The sequence below is a fragment of the Vicia villosa genome, linkage group LG4, assembly GCF_029867415.1.
Source record: "Vicia villosa cultivar HV-30 ecotype Madison, WI linkage group LG4, Vvil1.0, whole genome shotgun sequence".
NCBI lineage: Eukaryota > Viridiplantae > Streptophyta > Magnoliopsida > Fabales > Fabaceae > Vicia > Vicia villosa.
This window is the reverse complement of record NC_081183.1, coordinates 189,777,834-189,786,039: the sequence shown is the minus strand read 5'-3', so window position 1 is coordinate 189,786,039 and position 8,206 is coordinate 189,777,834. Positions and strand designations below refer to the sequence as shown.

The 8,206-nt window shown below is 29.9% G+C and overlaps 2 long non-coding RNA genes across 2 annotated transcripts; both read right to left on the bottom strand.

The window, feature by feature from the left end:
- Positions 1-3,459: 3,459 nt before the first annotated feature.
- LOC131594117 (uncharacterized) lies at positions 3,460-5,529 on the bottom strand. The gene is made up of 3 exons (XR_009281279.1): positions 4,976-5,529; positions 4,547-4,675; positions 3,460-3,990 (listed from the first exon to the last, which is right to left on the bottom strand). It is a non-coding gene; the product is annotated as an uncharacterized LOC131594117 (long non-coding RNA).
- Positions 5,530-6,926: 1,397 nt separating this feature from the next.
- On the bottom strand, positions 6,927-7,551 carry LOC131594116 (uncharacterized). The gene is made up of 2 exons (XR_009281278.1): positions 7,288-7,551; positions 6,927-7,182 (listed from the first exon to the last, which is right to left on the bottom strand). It is a non-coding gene; the product is annotated as an uncharacterized LOC131594116 (long non-coding RNA).
- Between the last annotated feature and the right edge of the window lie 655 nt (positions 7,552-8,206).

Below are 8,206 nucleotides of genomic sequence, written 5' to 3'. Positions count from 1 at the left end.
TATATATATATATGGCATATCATATGAGAATGTGAGAATGAATCTGAACCATTGGATTTTAAAATAAATGGTGGAGATTATGGGTGAATTTTTTTTCTCTCCTACATTTTGAAATAAATGATGTAGGTGAGAGAAAAAAAAGGTTCACCCATAATCTATACCATTTATTTTAAAATCCAATGGTTCAGATTCATTCTCATATAAATATGACATTCTCATATATATATATATATATATATATATATATATATATATATATATATATATATATATATATATATATATATATATATATATATATATATATATATATATATATATATATAATTACATCCGAAGAGTTACACCACGAGTTACACTTGTTCAATAACTTCATTTCAAATATATTTTTTTAAAATCAACCGTTGGATTGAAACACACTATCATATAGATCATATCTGTAAAATTTGAGATTAATCTATAATAATTTACTATGTTATCGAATTACATCAAAATTTATAGTATATGAAAGTTCATTTTGACATAAAACTTTAGATATCTTGATGATATAGTAAATCATTATAGATTAATCTCAAACTTTATAAGTATGATCTATAAGATATTATGTTTTAGTCCAATGGTTGATTTGAAATGAAATTATTGAGCGAGTGTAACTCGTGGTATATCAGATGAGAATGACATTTTTATGTGAGAACATGAGAATGAATATGAACTATTAGATTTTAAAATAAATGGTGGAGATTATGTGTCATTCTTTTTTTTTTCTCTTCTCTATCATTTATGTTAATAATGGGAGGAGAAAAAAAATGACACATAATCTCTGTCATTTATTTCAAAATCTAATGATTTAGATTCATTATTATGTTTTCATATTAAAAACCTCATATGGAATATAGATATTAAAAACTCAATTGTTTCTTATAAAAAGTATCAGAATAATATATATTATTTTTTATAAAAGTATTGATAAGAAAAATATAAAATAAAAACGGTATTAATAATAATGGTTTTTTTATTATATATGAAGGGAGTACACTCACATCACATACAATATATTTGATATAGTAAATAAGAATAACTAATTAATTGAGAGAATGTGTGATGACGTTCAATCATATTTTATTGGGTTAATGAACTTTTTGGTCCCTATAAATATTGCAGATTTCGTTTTTAGTCCCTCCAAAATTTTCCTTTAAGAAATCGTCCTTTCAAAATTTTTCGTCTAAACTATTGGTCCCTAACGTCAAATTTTCTAGAGATTAGCTACGACTTTAGCCACCGATTAGCTACGAAATTTGACGTTAGGGACCAATAGTTCAGAAGAAAAATTTTAAAGGGACGATTTCTTGAAGGAAAATTTTGGAGGGACTAAAAATGAAATTTGAAATATTTAAAGGGACGAAAAAGTTCATTAACCCTATTTTATTTTCTTAACAATTCTTTTAGTATTTTAGTGAATATTTTAGTTAGCATTGTCAAAAATAGAGTAAAGCAGGACAATATTTAAGATATTATAAGAAAACTCAATTCAAATCAAAATCATTTTAAACAGAAAAAAAATTTAAGATGTTTACACTGGAAATTACAGTAAGGAGTGTGGGAGATTTATATTACACTTAATTTTTAAAAGAAAGACATCAATAATATACATTTCAATTATTCATATATTATCTTAAAAATATTGTATGTTTACCCGTGCGTTCACACGGATTTTGGATTGGTTACCCGTGCGTTCACACATTACCGGTGTGTTACTCGTGCGTTCACACATATTTTGGCTTGATTATTCATGCTTCACACGGTACTGGTATATTACCAGTACGTTCACACAATACAGGTTTGTTACCCGTGCGTTAACACAGACTTTGGCCTGATTACTCATGCGTTCACACAGTACTGGTGTGTTACCCGTGCGTTTACATATATTTTGGTCTGGTTACCCGTACGTTCACACGCTACTGGTTTGTTACTTGTGCATTCGCGCAGGTACTGGTTTGTTACTTGTGCATTCGCGCAGATACTGATGTGTTAGCCATGCGTTTGCATGAGTACAGAAGTGTTACGCGCATTTGTTTTCAAAGATATAATAAAAATAAAATTTAAAAAAAATACAAAGGTGATATTATAAAATTGAAATGAAATAAAATTGATGATATGTTTTGTTGATTAACTTATTTTAAATAATGGGTACTAAGATGGTTCAAGTTAGTGTAAATTATTAGCTAGGTACATTTAGGACTGAAAATCACACCGTAGACAACAGTATATTAACTATTGAAGTATTGATTGCAAATTGCAAATTGCAAATTGCAATGTTGAATGACATACAATAGTAGTGAAAAGTTTTCTTTGACAAAAGAAAAAAATTTATTTACATATAGACAATGAGATTGAAAAAATAGGTTTGAAGAGAGTAAGAGGTATACAACACCACATGAGATTAGAAAATTGTTGAGCCCTAATATGATGCCAACTAAAACTCGAAAAGCTCTTCAAACACTCCATTCCAAGTCCACTTCTAATATGATAATTTGCTTTAGGCCTAACATTTCATTTGATTGATCTTGAGAAACACTTTCTAAAGAGAATAATTTTATGCACTTGTAAGGTAAAATAACTTATCATGTCAACTAATTATAACTCATTTTTAGGATGACATTTAGACCCTGTTTGCAAATTGTTGGCCTGTCTATTTTTCTGTTGTAGCAGTAGCAGGACATCAAACGTGCAACAAAAGCAAAGCGCGCGGGCATTGGGCGAAAGTAGTTCCAGGCATATGCTTAAACAAAATTCATTGCAAAAAAAAGTCAAAAACATAGGATAAGAATACTTCATTTGAAGACATGGTTGAGTAAATATTCTCCGAAACCAATCTTACAATGTTAATATTACAACTACAAACAGATGTGAATCTGGAACTCACAATATATTCAAGTATTTGAGATCGATGTAGCGATTACGATATCACATCTTAAAAAGTCCAAGAATAGGTTGCAGCCGAATGTTGAAATATGTAGCCGGAACCAAATAAGCACATACTAGAGACACGTAAAGCTTACACCAGACAGAATGTTGCACATACATGGGGCAGAATGTTGGTTCAAGCACTGCCTTTTCAAATATCAATGAAATAACTCCCTACAATTGCAACGAAATGATATCAAATATCGATTTTCTATAAAAGTAACAGCACGAGATATCAAATTGCAACGAAAGAGATTGATGAGGAACTTCAATATAACTGTAACATACTGTTTGAACAGGGCAGATTTCCTTCTCAAACTATGCTTGTAAATATAGAGGAAAGACATGTAACTGACTTAGCTAATATAATCACATATTCCAATTTCAGTCATTTAAATCCAGTCAGAATGTGGATGTTTAGAATAACATACATCTTATTTTCAATATTCCTTTTGACATGAACTTGTTGAGTGTTAGTAGGTCCCAATGCTGCAAGCAAAAAAATGTTTAAGGACAGATAACAAAAGAAAAAGAAGAAGAAATTTGAAATATCGGAAAGTTCCTACGGAAACTATCATCACGATAGATTTATCCCAGCGGCATCATCATTACGATTCAGCTTCATGAATATCGGAAAGTTCGCTATAATAGTAGACAACTTAATGAGAGTTTGCTTCATGAAGAATATAGAAAACAGAACGAATAGTGTTTAAAAGATTTACAATTAATATGTATTGAAATACTAAGTAAAAGTTATATATATCAAGGATAAATTCTGGTTCGATGAGAATGCATGACATATGAAAACAAAGTCATGCTGAATTTGAAAAGTGAACACAATTCTTAAGTCATAACTAATTCCAGAAATGTAATGATATAACAGGTAAATAACAATGAGAAAACTCGCATAAAATATTATATCATCAGATACATGGAAAACTTATAGATCAGTAGCTTCTATTACCATGATTCTTCTTTCTTTCTAGCAGTAAACTCCTTAGTATACTCATCACCGATAAATATAACCTGTCAAAAACACAAATCATAAATAAACCAAGTTATATCATTCAACAAATTAAATTGCTAAAACTCAAAATTACCAAGAAATCCTAAGAAACCCTAACCCTAAATCCATTTCAACATCTAAGAAACCCTAAAATTAAATTCCATAGTAGAAACCCATAAAATATCGACCGATCTTCCATAACCCTAACTCCCAACACCATGACCACCACAACAATATCATTATCTTCTCATAAAATGAATCACAGACAGAAGAAAAAGAAGGAAGAAAACACAATGCATAACAATATAGGCATATGCACGGTTAGCCAAGAGTATGTACAAAGACACTGAAATCAACATTTAAGGAACCCTAAAACAGCGTAAACAGGGTATGTACAAAGACATTAAAACAGCATAAAAACGTATCCCAAAAATTCATTCTCTTACCCACATATCAAAACCCCAAACTCTAAATACAAACCCTAACTACAAAATCAAACGCTAACTACAAAATTGAAACTGTAAAATCATAAGAAAACGAAACAGAAACAAAATAGAGGTGGGTGAAATCTCTTACCCACGTATCAGTTGCTCTAACAGTACCATATTTTCTCCACAAATTAGTCGCAACCCCTATCTTCCATTTGGTTTGTTTCTCGTTTTTCATGTTTCTGTTACCGTTATTCTTTCTTCCTTCTTTGTTGTTCTGCAAAACCAAAACAATAAATTTGTTAAATCCTGAAACAAACCAAATCTGAACAATATAGGGAGAGATTAGAAAGAAGAAAAGGATCAGAAGGAAGAGAGAACAGAGGGGGAAGAAGAAGAAGAATGATAAGGTTGAGGAGGAGAAAAGAAGAAGAAGAAGAAGAAGAAGAAGAAGAAGAAGAAGAAGAAGAAGAAGAAGAAGAAGAAGAATGAGGAAGAGAGAGGAAGATGAAGAACTGAGGAAGACGAAGAACTGCTAGGCCTCAGAAGAAGAAAAGGAAGACTGTTGGAGAAGGACCTGCTAGGCCTCAGAAGAAGAAAGGATCTTCAGGTATTGTAATTTCTGAACCAGGTTCTGCTCCTGTTTTAATTTCAAATAATGTATCAACAGAAGCTCCACCTAAAATTTCACCAGAAAAAGCCATTCCTCATCCAACCACAAATATTTCTAATCCTCCATCTCCATCTTCACCCAAGTCTAAAAGCAAACAGCCTATTCTTGATTCTGAACCCCCTTTTTCTAAACCTATTCTCCATCATTGGAAGATTATTGGAAGGTTCTGAATATTCAAGAACGCAATCTTCACATCCATCTGTTCCAATTCAAGATCGAACTGTGTCACCATGGCAAGCAACTTTTGAATGGACCTATGCTTCACAACATGAGAAAACACATCATTGAAGTCGACATCATTGAAGAAGAAGAAGGAGAAGAAGAAGAAGAATGAGGAAGAGAGAGGAAGACGAAGAACTGAGGAAGACGAAGAACGGATGGATAGAGAAGATAGATATTGGCAGAACTTTGTGGAGGTAGAGAGAGATTTTAGAAGCTTTTCAAAATTGATGTGATGAAAAAATATTCACGTGCAAAAATAGGGTTGTAGTATTTGGTTTAGAACTAAAAACACCAAAGTGACATCATCATATGCTTCAATCCTAGCAACCAAAGACAAAATTCAAAAATCATTTAGTTGTAATGGAACAAAATGACATAATCGATTGGAAAAAGTAACTTTAGGACCAAAATTGCCCCCATTTTTGGGAGGTGGCAAAATAAGAAGTAAGGGCATTGATGGCTTTTCCAGAGCCATCAATGTTCTTATATGGTAGATGTGACAAATGATGACTTTGATGTTTTTAATTTTGCTTGCTTCAATTTCAACCTTTTGAACATCTTTTATTTAGTAAGTAATAATTTTAACTTATTTAGAATGTCACACTTTGATTATTTTGATGCTAATTCTAGTAAGTTGCAAGTATTTCATGCAATTCTAAGTTTTACTGTAATGTAACTTTAGTTTTTACAAATATATGTTTATTATAAATTTCATTGTACATTTAGACATTTGATGTTTAAAAAAAATAGCAATAATATGTTAAACTATTTATTAAGAAAAAATGTGACATATCATTAATAATTATATAAGGAAGAAAAATATTGGATAACCCATTACCCAATCCAATCCAACTCACAAATTTGTGGTTTTACCCAAATCAACCCAATGATATTGTGAGTAGTTATTTTACCTCGCGCAATCTAGTGAACCATAAACGAATTGAATTATAATTTTGTTCACATAATGGACAAAGTTAAGGATGATGACAAATATTCATAGCCGTGTTTGACACTGCTCTGTTACTTCTTTATTTTAATCTCACCAGAAGGAACAGCAACAGGTTTTAGCTAGCAAATAGGATATTGATGGTTACATAAAGGTTGGAATTTAATTGGAACCCGTGAATGATGTTACATGTTGGAATTCTACCTTATTATAGTAAACAAATTGAAAAAAAAATAAAAAATGGCCACTATATTCTTAATTATGAAAACAACTAGTTGCTGTCTTTGACTTTGTTTGACTCGACAAATATATTGTTTTAGTTGATTTTATAAATGCAAATTTATTTATAACCATATTAAACGAGTATTCTTAGGTTACACTTAAGGAATTGTATATAATTTACTTAATTGTCATTATAAATAAATCACATAAATAAATTTGTAAATACAGTAAAAATTAGTTTGTAGATGTTATTTGCAAATTTATTCATGTAATTTATTTTTTATTAGTTTTTAGATGAATAATTTATAAAATTTCAAAAATAAGTATATGGATTTAATAGAGATGCATTGTCTAAAAAAGTTTTAAACTGTCATAGAAAACAATTACAGTCTAATACATAACTGTTATTGATTAACAGTGTAAAATTTTTTTACAAATATATTACTCTCACGATAGATGTATATATTGAAATATAAATTAAGCATATTTTTTATACATGAAAAAAACAAGCTTTACATCACATATATTGCTCTATTTGAACTATTATTTTGTTTCCAAAGGTAGGGTGGATTTCACTAGTTTTTGGGTTTATGTTGAGTATAGATATAATCAAGATGTGCCATTAGTGTCCTTCTTGTCAAACATTCTTGTTCTCTTTCAATTCCTTCACAACTCTCATCATCCAAATCTACACTTGATACCTTGCTATACCATCAATATCCTAATTCAATTCAAACATGATAAGTAATTCTCAAAACCCAAATCAAATAATAAACAAACAATAATATGATCAAATAAGATAAAATAAATTAAGAATAAAGCATACCTCATGTAGAGAAGAGACAGCTTTAAATCCAAGATTAGGACGAGAGGCATAAGTTAAACACAAGCTTAATAAAAGAGTTAAGGTGAAGAGAGTGCCTAATTTTGACATAGTGATGAGTTCACTTATTTATGACCTTATCACTTAGATTCTTTGGGTTGAGTGGAAGACAAAGAGTGTACCCTTTTATATAGACAAAAATTGAGATTCATAGAGTACTATGTTACAAGTGTGTGAATGTCACAAACAAATGTGTTCAAACTTCAAAGCTTAAATTCTCATCTTTCACATTTTGTTGACTTTTGTTGCCACGGTTTTGTATATATCCGAGTGTATAAAATTTGACGTCGATCCCCTATATAATTTAGTGGTGGGTGAATGTATGTCACATATTATTTTATGGATTTTTTAATTTAAAAAAATTCCTAATAAACTTAGTTGCTAGTTAGATCTATTTTGTTGATTGATGTCCTTCGGGGCATGAAAGGCAAAACTCGTTCTCACATCACTTGGATTCAAATATTAAGCAAGGCAAAACTCTCATTATATTAATTGACATAGAATTGGATTTCTAATCAGATAGTTAAAAGGTGAGAAATGATATTTTGACACTACAAACTTACACCTATATCCAAAACACTGTTCAAAAATACGTGAACAGTATTTTTATTATTATTTTAATATTTTGATATATTTTTCTATTTTACTTTTAACTTATTTTGATTAATGAAATTTTAAAATTTGGCTAATACAATTTTAAGTTTGGTTAATATGTATTCAGACATAAAAAAGTTAATATGTAAATCATTCAGACTTTGGTTAATAGTTTGTACAAAGTTGGTTAATACGGTTCATAACTTGGTTAATGAGTTCTCAAACATAAAAACATATTAAATAATAAAATAAAGTTGGTGAATAGAGT